A 12,835-nucleotide genomic window follows, 5' to 3' on the forward strand; every position below is an offset into this window, starting at 1 on the left:
CCTTTTGGAGATACTTTTGCATGGATGGCTCTTTAGCTTCAAAGTCTCCTTGGATCTGGTTCACTACCAGCTGGGAGTCGCTAAAGGCCGTCAGGTCTTCCACTTTCAGTTCTTTCGCCAGCTTGAGCCCGGCGATGAGAGCCTCATACTCGGCCTCGTTGTTCGAGGCCGGGAATTCGAGGCGCAAGGCTTGCTCGGCCACCACTCCGTCTGGGCTGGTGAGGATGAGTCCGGCTCCGCTACCCCCCGAGGTTGAAGACCCGTCCGAGTGCAGGACCCATGGCTGCCTCGGGGCTTCCTCCGCGGATACGGGTGGCAACTCGGGGTCGTCCGGCAGGGTACATTCCACGATGAAGTCGGCGAGTATTTGGGCCTTGATAGCCGGCCTGGGCCGATATTCGAGGTCGAATTCTCCGAGCTCGACCGCCCATTTGGCGATCCTCCCCGCACGATCCGACCTTTGCAATATTTGCTTCATAGGCTGGTCGGTCAATGTAGCTATTGTGTGGGCTTGGAAGTAAAGCCTGAGTCTCCGAGCCGAGATGATGAGAGCGAAGATGGTCTTCTCAAGTTTAGAATATCGGGTCTCAGCATCCCTGAGAACCCGGCTGGTGTAATAGACCGGCTTTTGGAGCTTGTCCTCTTCCCGGACGAGGACTGAGCTCACTGCGGCCGGGGAGACGGCCAGGTATAGATAAAGAACCTCGCCCTTCTGGGGCTTGGTGAGCAGCGGGGGAGAGGCCAGAAGGCTCTGGAGCTCTTCAAAGGCTCGCTGGCATTCTTCTGACCACCGAAAGTCTTTCGGCCGTTTGAGGCTTTTGAAGAAAGGGAGGCAGCGCTCGGCTGACCGAGAGACGAACCTTCCCAAGGCGGCAACTCGCCCTGCGAGCCGCTGCACCTCCTTAACTGTCTTCGGAGGCGACATCTCTTGCAGTGCCCGGATTTTCTCCGGGTTGGCTTCAATTCCGCGCTGGGTCACTATGAAACCCAGGAACTTGCCCGAGGTGACCCCGAACGCACACTTCGCCGGGTTGAGCTTCACTTGGTATCTCCTGAGCTTGGTGAATGTCTCGTTGAGATCGGCTATGTGGTGTTCCGCCGCTCGGCTTTTTACCAGCATGTCGTCCACGTAGACTTCCATATTTCGGCCGATCTGATCTTTGAAAATTTGGCTGACCAGCCTTTGATAGGTGGCTCCAACATTCTTCAGGCCGAAGGGCATCACCTTGTAGCAGTAGGTGCCCTTGTCGGTGATGAAGGCCGTCTTTTCCTCGTCTTCCGGCGCCATTCGGATTTGATTGTACCCTGAAAAGGCGTCCATAAAAGTTAGCAGTTGGTGTCCTGAAGTGGAGTCGACGAGCTGGTCGATGCTTGGGAGGGGGAAGCTGTCTTTCGGGCAGGCCTTGTTCAGGTCGGTGTAGTCCACGCACATACGCCATTTTTCATTGGCCTTCTTTACGAGGACTACGTTGGCGAGCCAGTCCGGGTAGGAGACCTTCCGGATGAAGCCGGCTCCGAGGAGTTTGTCCACCTCCTCGGCCGCAGCTCGTTGCCGTTCCGGGGCGGAGCCTCTTTTCTTCTGCTTTACAGGCCTGCTAGTTGGCCTCACCTGGAGTCGGTGGACCATGACCTCAGGGTCAATTTCCGGCACGTCCGCAGGTGACCAGGCGAAGACGTCAGTATTGTCCCGCAGGAAGCTGACGAGGCGATTCCTCTCGCGGGCGCCGAGGCCGGAGCCGACCTGCACAGTTAGCTCGGGAAAATTTTGTTGTAGTGGAACTTGAATAAGAAGCTCACCGGGCTCTACTTGCTTCTTCCAGAGGGTGTCCCTCGCATCGAGGGTTTCTATGGGCAATGAGGGGCCTGTTGGCTGAATTGTCGCCTCGGTCGGTTGCTTTACTCCGTGGGCCGCCATGTAGTATTGCTTAGCGACCAGCTGGTCTCCGCGGACCTCGCCTACTCCTTGGCCGGTGGGGAACCGCATGAGCAGATGGCGGGTGAAAACCACGGCCCGAAGGGCGTTTAGCCCTGGCCGCCCAAGGATGGCGTTGTAGACCGAGGGCAGACGGACCACCAGGAAGTCCGTCCTCACAGTGCTCTCCCGGGGGGCGAGGCCAACCGTAACAAGGAAGCTGGCCTCACCTTCAACCGGGACCGAATCTCCGGTGAACCCGACCAGCGGGGCATTGATTCTCTGGAGATGTCCTTCTGGCAACCCCATTTTTTGGTAGGCATGATAATACAAAATGTTGGCTGAGCTTTCATTGTCAACTAGGACACGCTTTACATCAAACCTATTTACAATCATTGAGATGACCACAGCGTCGTCGTGAGGGGTCTCAACCCCTTCTAAGTCCTCGTCCGAGAACGAGATGACTTCATCAGTGCGTGGGCGCTTCGGGGGTGCTCCCTGGGCGGCCGTTCCTGCCGAGGCCCTCCCAATCATGTTGATGGTGCCGGCAACGGGCCTGTTGTCGTCCGGATTTTCGGACGGTATGGTGTTCTCCGCCGGCCTCCTTTCCTCACGTCGGTTCCTCACGAACCGGTTGAGTACTCCCCGACGGATGAGCGCTTCTATCTCGTCCTGGAGCTGGAAGCAGTCCTCCGTGTCGTGCCTACGGTCTCGGTGGAAGCGACAGTACTTCCTGGGATTACGGGGAATTCCCGTGTCTCGCATAGGAGGCGGGGGTCGGAAGAAGTCCCGACCCTCGATTTCCATCAGGATCTCGGCCCGGGGAGCATTGATGGGTGTGTAGTTATCGTACCTCCCTGGGTGCGTCCGAGGCCGTAGCGGGGACCTCGGTCGGGGAGGTGTCCTCTGCTGAGGTCGCCCCCGCTGACGGGGCAGGCTCCTCAGTCGGGGGAGATTCTTCTCATGGCGGGGGGATCGGCTCCTCTGTCGGCCGCGCTCCTCGCGGCGCTTCTTCTGCTTCTTCGAGGCGGGCTCAATTGCTCCCCGCCTAGAGGCGACTGCCTCCTCGGCCTTGGCATACTTTCGGGCCCGGGCCAACATCTCAGTGAAGTCGGCCGGGAAGCTCTTCTCGATGGAGAAGAGGAATCGGTAGGAGCGAACCCCAGTCTTCAGAGCCGACATGGCTATCGACTGGTCGAGCTCGCGGACCTCCCATGTGGCGGCGGTGAAGCGGTCCAGGTACTCTTTGAGGGACTCCCCCTCTTTCTGTTTGATGTCCAGGAGGGAGTCTGACGTCCGTCGCTGGCGCCGGCTGGCAGCAAAATTGGTGGCGAACTGTCTGCCGAGCTGCTCAAAAGAGGATACTGTGTTCGGCTTCAGTCCAGAAAACCAAAGCCGAGCGGCCCCTCTGAGGGTTGCTGGGAAGGCTTTGCAAAGTATGGCCTCCGAGGACCCTTGTAGGGCCATGAGGGCCCGATAGCTCTCCAAGTGGTCGAGGGGGTCGGTAATTCCGCTGTAGGGCTCCACCTGAGGCATTTTGAACCTTGCGGGAACCGGCTCATCCTCGATCTGGCAGGAGAAGGGGGACTTGGTAGTGAACTCAAAGTCTCCCTCCTGCCTCGCCTTCTTACTGTGGAGCGCTGCAATTTGGCGCTCCAAGTGCTCAACCTTTCTGTCGAGCTCCCCCACCCGCGGGATTGTCGCCGCGGTTTGCGCCGGCTCACGGCGGTCCGGGGCTGACTCAGCCTCAGAAGGCTGGAGTCTTCTGTTGAAATCTTTCCCCGGTAGCTCTCTCTAGGGGGAAGTCCGCTCTTCGTTGTTGGCTCTGGAGGAGCCATGTAAATTCTGGCTGGGGAGAACCGGGCCGTTGGGAGGAAATTCCGGCGGGACCTGGGCCTGCGGGGGAAGCGTTGGTAAAGCTTCCTCGCGTCGCAGGCCCTGAACGGCGGCGGCCAGGGCCTGGACTTGTTGTACTAAGGCATTGAACTGTTCCGGCTGGACCTGAGGAACTGGGTCAGCCGGAGTTGGAGAATTCTGGACGGAGAGTCCAGGACTTTGCGGGGGACGCCGGGAGACGTTGGAGGCTCTCTTACTTCTCAACTTCATGACTGCTACTCGGGCCCTTCCTCTAGCGCCAACTGTTGCTGGAAATTGGACCCGGGGGCAATCTTCGGTCGAGGGAGAGGGAGCTGCGGGTCACCACGGCGGGGCGGCGACCAGTCGGCGGGCGGCGTCCTCCGTTTGGGGTGGCCGGAGAGAGGGAGCAGGGGGTCCTCACGGCGGGGCGGCGATCCGTCAGCGGGCGGCGTCCACCGTCTGGGGTGCCTGTAGGCAAGCCGGTGGCCGGGTTTTCCGGCGCCGGCCCTCCGACGCTCAAGTCAGGGAGGGGGCAAAGTGTGTAGAGAGGAGATAAACAGTGTTTGTAGGGCACGGAATTTCCCAACCCCCTCCTGAGAAGCCAAGGCTCCCTTTTATAGGTGGGGGTCAGTTTACCTGTGATGTAACAGGGCGGGGCCATAGTACGGCTCGGCATGCGGCTCAGGTCGGCGCACGGTCAGGCGAATCATTGTGCTGATGTCAGCGGTGAGGGCGTCGTACGACCCGAACCAGTACGCTACCAGGCGAATCATTGCATTGGTGTCGGAGGTATGGCCGAGATCAGAGACTTATCATGGTTGACCAGACTCTGCTGGGCTAACTTGCCGTGGAGAGCTGAGAGTCCGTAGATGACAGGAGCCATACGCATTAAATGTGGAGTAAGCTGGAGATCCGCATTAATTGCAGAGTAGGCCGGAGATCCGCATTAATTGTGGAGTAAGCCGAAGATCCGCATTGATTGTTGAGTGAACTGGAGGTTTACAGTAGCCATGCGCAATAAATGCTGAAGCAGCGGCAGGATATGGTCCTCGGTTGGACCTCGGAGGAGTACGGTCGTAGTAGGTGGCTGACAAGGGTAGACCTTGAGCATCAGGATTTTCCTAGGTCGGAGGTCTCGAGGTCGGATGTCTTGAGGTCGGGCATTCCGAGGTCGGACGCCGACTTTGGCTGTTCAGGGTTGGCGATTGTGCGGCTTCTTGGGGGCATTCGTGTCACTTGGGGGGAAAAATCTTATTTCCCCAACAGTGTGTTCAATCAAAAAAAGAGAATTTAGTACATGCATGTTTGTGTGTCATGGGTGAACTTCAAGCTGCTTAGATGCTTTAAGATGTGTGTTGGCTTGATCGGAAAATTCATGTGCATCTCCAATGTGCTCAATAGTTCGGGTGATATGCGCGTGTATTATAAGAATACCTTCTCGTAGGTCTCCGGAGCGACCTTCTTTCCTCTTTATCTAAAATAGAATAGTAGTCAGGTAGAGAAGGCCAACAAACTTACTCATCTTTGAAATGATCTCATTCTTGGGATATAATGGTGATGCTTGATATAAATTGCGTCTAAGGATGGCAATCGGGTTAGATTGGGCTCCATAGGGTCGGTCAAAAATTTGTCATTCAAACCTGACCTATTTATTAAATGAGTCAAATATCCAAAGCTAGAATTGACGTTTCTAAATTTGAAGTATATATTTTAAATAGGCTAAACAAGTCGAGATAATTTGAAGTATTCATAGATTTCCATATTGTGAGAAAAAGATGCATGCATTATGGGACCCACCCATTTGAAGTTAGGAAGATTCAAACGATACTTATTTCATGCTAACCAAATACAGTAGGTGGTGTGGCAAATTAAGCACAACCATAGACAGTAATATAAAGATCAGGATCCTTTGTCACGGGTGTTTTGTATTACAAAGAGCTATATAATTTTGGATGGCTGCTATATTATCCATCTTGGAGATGGACGACTATTGTTCACCTCGTGAATCTGAACACGTCGAATTCTGAACCAAACAATGTGCATTGCGAGATGAGGGATAGCCATTTGTCTCCAAGATGGAAATGCAAAACATGCACCTCGGTGGATGATGACTCCATTGACTTATGTAGTCTATTGAAATAACTAATTATTAGTATACTCATACATCAGAAATATTATGACTATCTAACTTTAATAAAATAATCTTAAATAAAATGAGTACATAGGAGGGCAGCACAAAGAACCGTGGGCATATGCATATTACCAGTGTTAAAGCGGGAAAGTGATTGTGCCTCAGTACAAGGTATTATTCGCTTTGGGCGCGTCGTGCGCTACTCTTGGGGTCCGCGTAGGTACTAGTCCCTTGGGCGCATCATGCGCTACCCTCACAGTTTTGTCCAAAAGGCACTTTACGAAGAAAGGGATGGCCCCTCCTTATAAGGCACAATCCTTTATACTACTCTTCCGATATGGGACTAAAGTTCCGAGCTCTCCTCCGCCCCCCAATACTAGCCCCCCTAGCGGAAATAATTCGTGCAGGAAAGTTTCGGGGGAGCCCTCCTTCTAGCACCATCTGTTAGAGCGGGAAAGTAAACGCATCCCAGCACAAGGTATTGTCCGCTTTGGGCGGGTCGTGCGCTACCTTTGGGGGTCCGTGTAGATACTAGTCCCTTGAGCCCATCATGCACTACCCTCACGGTTTTGTCTAAAAGGTGCCTTGAGAAGGAAGGGGTGACCCCTTCTTATAAAGCACAATCCTTTCCGCTACTCTTGCGATATGGGACTAAAGTCTCGAGCTCTCCTCCATCCCCCAACAACTAGGATTTAGTCCATCATTGGTAAGCATGGTTGAAATTTGAGTTGCAGATATGGACTACACATTGCTATAATTGGATCATTGGACTTCATCTATGCTTTAAGTTCAAAAACACATGGCTCGGATATGGTTTCATTCGACGACTTAGATCCCTATTGAGCTAGACATAAATCTGATGGAACAAGACTAGCATGATATCGAACTTGCAAGCTGCCCAATAATGCAGATCCCTAAGTCAAACCAAGGCCTAATCAGCAGCCGATCCGAAAAGTTTGACTTAATCCAGACAGTAAAAGAGTTTTATTTGGGTCTAAAATGTAAACCCAGCCAATTTAGATTAGATCGAGATCAAGATGGACTTAGATTTGATAGAACCTATTTGCACCCCACCCACCATTAATTTTGGAGATGTTAGGATGAACAGGAAAAGAAAAGGCGAGGGTAGAACACGTTCAAACATTTATCACGCATTTAAGCACAGACTTCCAGTTAGGTCGTGATTGGGATGACTCTTTAACTTGATTCTTTGGAATTATTGCGTCTTAATATGACACATGAACTAATCATCCCTTTCCAAGCTTTGTCCGCTCTAAATTTTCTTGCTTCCCTTACCTACTGATGGAGAAATGTAACCTTTTTAATATTATCCATTGCCGTTTTGTTTTCCATTTATTTCATCTTGGATTGCCTTCGTGTAGATTTCCCAACAACTAGTGAAGTTCTGTAAATAAATCTTGACCAGAAATGACAAGTGATTGGCCACCTAACACTTTCATGGTCCAAACAATGATGTGCACATTTCAGCGTTGTTGTGGCACGGATTGGCTTGTTAGTTGATACCCAAGCTCATTGATCTCTGGATGTCTCTGTCCTGAGATCACTATCACAAGAAGCTAGTTTCATACCAAAAGTCAACTAAATAAAACGATTACTTCCATAAATCAACTTGATTTGAATTTGTTTAGAAATGGATTTGTATCCAAGGAATAGAAGATTAAACAGTAATAATGTTTTCTTTTGAAAAAAAGAGAGGATTGAAGTCCTAACAAGTAATTATGTTAGAACACCTTTGGCAAAACCAGAAATTGAGTAGATGGACATGAGAACGTCAAGCCTCGATGATGATCTCATGGTGGAATTATAAGTCACTAAAGCTTGTTTTAATGAAAACTGCGTGATAAGATTGAGATCCTTCAGATTGGTAGTTCAAATATGATTGATGTGCTATATCTCATTAAGTAATTCGCTAAATTATGGAGTCAGACACTAATTTATTACCATGAGAGAGCACCCTATCAAGCATCATGCTGACAAATAGGGTGAAAGGTTGCTCTCGTATGATTTGAAGAGAAAAAAATATATAAATATTCTCCTAAATATTAAATTTTGCATGAATATTTTTTTCAAATTAATATTTGCATGTATACTCTCGTAAAACATTTGTTTTGCCATTCTACCATTTTTTTATCCATATTTTTGCATATATACCCACACATCTAACGGCATTAAAAAGTAACAGTTTTCAAAATAAAATGACTAAAATAATCTTCATCGATAGAGACAAAAAAGTAATTTCAAAAATTTTATTTTATTTTTAATTAAAATAAATATAGTTTTTATTAATGGTATTAGAAAAACCATTATATTAGGGGCATTTGTGCAAAAATAATGTTTTATGAAGGTATAAAAATAAATTTAAATTTAAGAGGATATTTATGTAAATTTGAATTTTTAGAAAGATATTCATGCAAATCCCCCCTAAGAAAAAATAATGATCAGCGCAAACCAACACAGAAGGAATCGAGATAATTACTCAGACTCATGAGGGCATCCTTTTCTTAAAGACTAGAAACATATTATGAGGTCTCAGGCACGTGCTTAGTCCCACATAAGTTATTATTATTTTTTTTTGCTGAATACGGGTGCTTCATACAGTGCAGGTATGAATACACCCAATAAGATCAAAATACAATAACTCACGGAGTGCCAGTGGCAACTCCCCCTCCCCTAACCAGAGGGCATACCCCGAGTGGTGGGCCGCGTAGGTCGCCACCCAATCGGCTGCCCCATTGGCCTCCCTAAATACATGCTTGGCTTGGATGGCCCCCCCATCTCTCATCATCATCACAATGTCGCGAATCAAGGGATGGTCTGTGCCCTCACCCCCCAGTCCCCTCTGAATCCACCCGATGACAGTGGTCGAGTCACCCTCCAAAATAATCGAGCTGGCCCGCAGCACTACCCGCGCATGTCGAAGATCCGCCCAGGCTGCATGCAGCTCTGCTCCGGGAACTAATATATCAAATAACTGGCAGCCACCTGCGGCCACTGCCCTGGAGTGCGGGCCCCGTATGACAAAGCCTGCACCGTCCCACGTGCCATCATCCAAAACCGACCCATCGAAGTTGACCTTGAGGAAGCTCGGGGGTGGGGGCTCCCTGGTGAAAAACACCATCTGAGGAGCTGCCGGAGCAAGGGGGAACCCCAGGTGTCCCGAGCTGTCAAAGATCTGTCTGCATAAGGGGTGGGCCTGATCTCCGTGGCCTGTGCTCGAGCAAGCTCTGCTACAAATCTCAGTGACACCCTGCGCTCGCCGAGAGTATAGGCATTCCTCGCTAGCCAGATCTGATGTGCTGTGCAAGTCACTCTGATGCCCTCCTCGCGAGTCCGTGAACTAGCTAGCCACTGCCGTATCACCCTAAGAAACTGTAGCCACGCACTCCGGGCCCTCAGCGGGATCCCAGTCCACTGCCATGTCGACCTCGCCCATGTACACTGGAAGAGCACGTGGTCCACTGACTCCTCAGCTCCACACGTCCCGCACTCTGCCGGGACCCCCCAGCCACGCCTGCTCAGCACTACTCTCGTAGGAAGGCGGTCCCAGAACACCTTCCATAGGAAGAGAGCTGCCCTCGGATTAAGTCCGGACCTCCAAATCCAAGTGTACTCCGGCCTTGGCTCGTGCTCCGGCTGAATAACGCGGGTGAGATCTCCCAGCCTAACACTGGCCAGGCTCGAGGTGCCCCACACCCTGACGTCTGGCCCCCCGCATCCTGGTAACGGAAGGGACCGAATCATCGCAGCTAGGTGTACCCCGAACAACAACCTGAGTCTGGCCTCATCCTAGTCTGCCACTCCTGGTGCTAGGAGGTCACACACTTGTAGCCCCTCCATTGCCTCTGTATCAACCATAGTCGGCCAACAGCTCAGGGACAAGGAGTCCACCCATGAATCGCTGGTTACATCAATACTCCGGCCATCACCAATCAAACACCTGGTGTGTGCTGATACTGACGGCGGGTACCTCCCGATCTCGCGCCACATGAAAGAGACTCGACGACCCCTCCGTGCCGCCCCTGAAGCCCCTCGACCATATCTGGCTGCCATCACCTGACTCTAGAGGCCATGTGGCTCTAACATGAACCGAGCCGCGTGCCTAGCAATGAACGCCTCGCGCCTCTCAATGAGGGACTGCACCCCTAGACCACCCTCACTAGTAGGGCGGCAAACCTGCTCCCAAGCCACCAGGTGCACTCCGTGACCTCCTCCGTATGACCCCCACAAGAAGCTCCAAAGAAAGCGCTCAATCCTTAACAGGATCATCTTCGGAACCATTGTGTTGGCCATAAGATACACCGGTATGGATCCCAGCACCACTTTGACCAGTGTCACTCTCCCCATCATGGATAAGGAGGACGCCCTCCATCCCTCCAACCTGCTCTGGACCCGCTGCACCAAACCCGAGCACTCACCCGTAGCCTCCGGCCAGTAATAGGGACGCCTAGGTAGGTAAGTGTCCCCTCCTGCTCCGGTATCTGCAGTATCCCTCCGATCTCCTGTCTGACTCTGCTCTCCGTGCTGGAGCTAAAAGAAATGGTAGACTTAAGCAAATTCACTCTCTGGCCGGACGCCGCGCAGTAGTCCGCCACCACCCTGCGGAGGACCCGAGCCTCTGAAATCCGTGCCCTGGTCAAAAGGAGGCAATCATCAGCAAAAAGTAAGTGGGAGTTAGGGCAAACCCCCGAGGCTAGGACATAGGCCTCCAGCTTTCGGCTGGCGCACACTCTCTGCAAAGACCGAGATAAAATATCAGCACAGATGATGAACAAGTAAGGGGATAAGGGACATCCCTGCCGTAACCCTATGGTGGACTCGAAGAAAGATGAGGGTGTGCCGTTGACCAAGATAGAAAACTTTGGCCCCCGGACACACCCCATAACCCAACCGATCCACTGCCTGGAAAAGCCGTACGCCTCCAACGCTCCCTGAAGAAAACTCCACCTGATCCTGTCGTAAGCCTGCTCCATATCCAGTTTGACTACCATTAGGCTGTGCCGCTTCGATGCTCGCCGGAGGTCTGACATCATTTCCTGGGCCAACATAACATCCACATCAGTTATTTACTGAATAGATCTTGGGTACTTATGCACAATCAAGAAATAAAAATTACATCTTCTGACTATCTTTTTTAGATGAGATTCTGCATTATTACATGTATCCTCGTGCTTCCTTTTTTTCTAAAAAAAGGTTCTAATTAATTTCGAGTTAATCAAGCCAACATAGTCTTGTTTGGATGAACTAGCCATGGATTGGAACAGCATATCATCCTACATATGGTTCCTGAATTACTATAAAATAGAGTAAGTACATACTAAACTAATATTAGGACCATCAAGCGTTTTGAAAGTAACATGCTCAGAGGAAGGAACCATGAATATTCTCCAGCACCATTTTTTTAAAAACTCGGCAACCCTCGCTGTCGAGCTCCAGCACCAAACGCAGCTATCACAAGTCTTTCAGAAAATAGGGCGCAACCACCGGACTCTACTGAGTCCGACAAACTCGATCGTGAAAGGCACTGCCAAGTTTAAGTACTCAATGCTCTTCGTCGTGTTCTCCAATATACTTGGTTCTTCCATATTCTACCAACTTGCTTTCTTTTGGGGCTGGTCAACCGCTCCACTTGGCCTTTACTTGGCATGTTCATGCAAAGAGTTTGATTTAAATTGGCATTTGTTTAGCCCATGTGAAGCCTACTTGTATGGCTTGACCAAAGGTTAAATTGATTAAGATATATGGATAGAGAGAAAGAGAAAGAGAGAAAAGTCTTCTTGGAGCATCAAAATATTTTTAGATAGCTTTTGAATTCAACAATGGGCAGTGATAAAATGCCGTGTTAGATGGGTCAAATGGGTTAACGTTTGCAAAGGGAAGATACTTTACGTGAAGTGTCACATGACTGTACGTAAAGTATTTGAGATGAAAGTTATGCAATTCGAGACTTCACAAGAAAGAAACATGTTGGTCCCAATTTTGCGAGGTTCATTGATCACATGTATTGTGTAATATAATTTATACGCAATTATCAAATTGATTGCGATGGCGTGACATTTAATCCCTAGGACATCTTAGAACACATACCTTGGGCAATTTGATACATGCGATACCATCTCAGCCATGAATGGTTGAGTCTTCTTATTTTTTGTTTTCGTGAAAGAATGGCATCAGGTCATTTTATCGAAAAAAGAATAGCATAAGATCCATTGGTATCAAAGATTATGGAAGGAAAAAATGGCCACAAAAAGTCAGAAGGATGTGAGTGAGGGCTATAAGGATTTAACATGGGAGAGGAAGGGAGCGACACACTAGAGAAGGGTTATGCTAGAGAATAGAAGAAGCCGAACGATATCGCAGACTAAGAAGGATATGAGACTTGGAAACTAGAAACAAGATGTAATATGGAGAGAGAAGGAACAAAAAAAGGATACATATGGTTAATTAGTTAATTTAATCCATGTAGAACTCATTAGTGAGTATTCGAGACATTTTAAGTGCCCTGGCTAAATCGGTCGAAATGGTATATAAATATTTAACCCTTCTCCAATTGAAACATCGAGATTTAACCTTCATGAAAAAAAATAAAAACATTGAAGCGACCTGAATAATAATTTAAATGTGCGTTTGATCACACATTCATTTTTTCTGATGAAGCAATCATCTTATTTGTGTCCAACATTGCTTTCCTTTTGCAATGAAGTGGGGTTAAGGGGGGACAAGTTGATGGTGGTCCAGTATTTGCATAGAAATTGCCATGTAACACACTTGCAAACAAGTCATATTTTTATTCAGGAAAAAAAATCACATAATTATATTGATCCATTAAATAAAAATGTATGATCCTTGGCTAACTAACCTGGCAAATTGTAATTAAGTCAACAGATTTCCATATGTCCAGTAAATATTATAATTTT

This window comes from Phoenix dactylifera, chromosome 4 (genome assembly GCF_009389715.1).
Source record: "Phoenix dactylifera cultivar Barhee BC4 chromosome 4, palm_55x_up_171113_PBpolish2nd_filt_p, whole genome shotgun sequence".
Taxonomy (NCBI): Eukaryota; Viridiplantae; Streptophyta; class Magnoliopsida; order Arecales; family Arecaceae; genus Phoenix; species Phoenix dactylifera.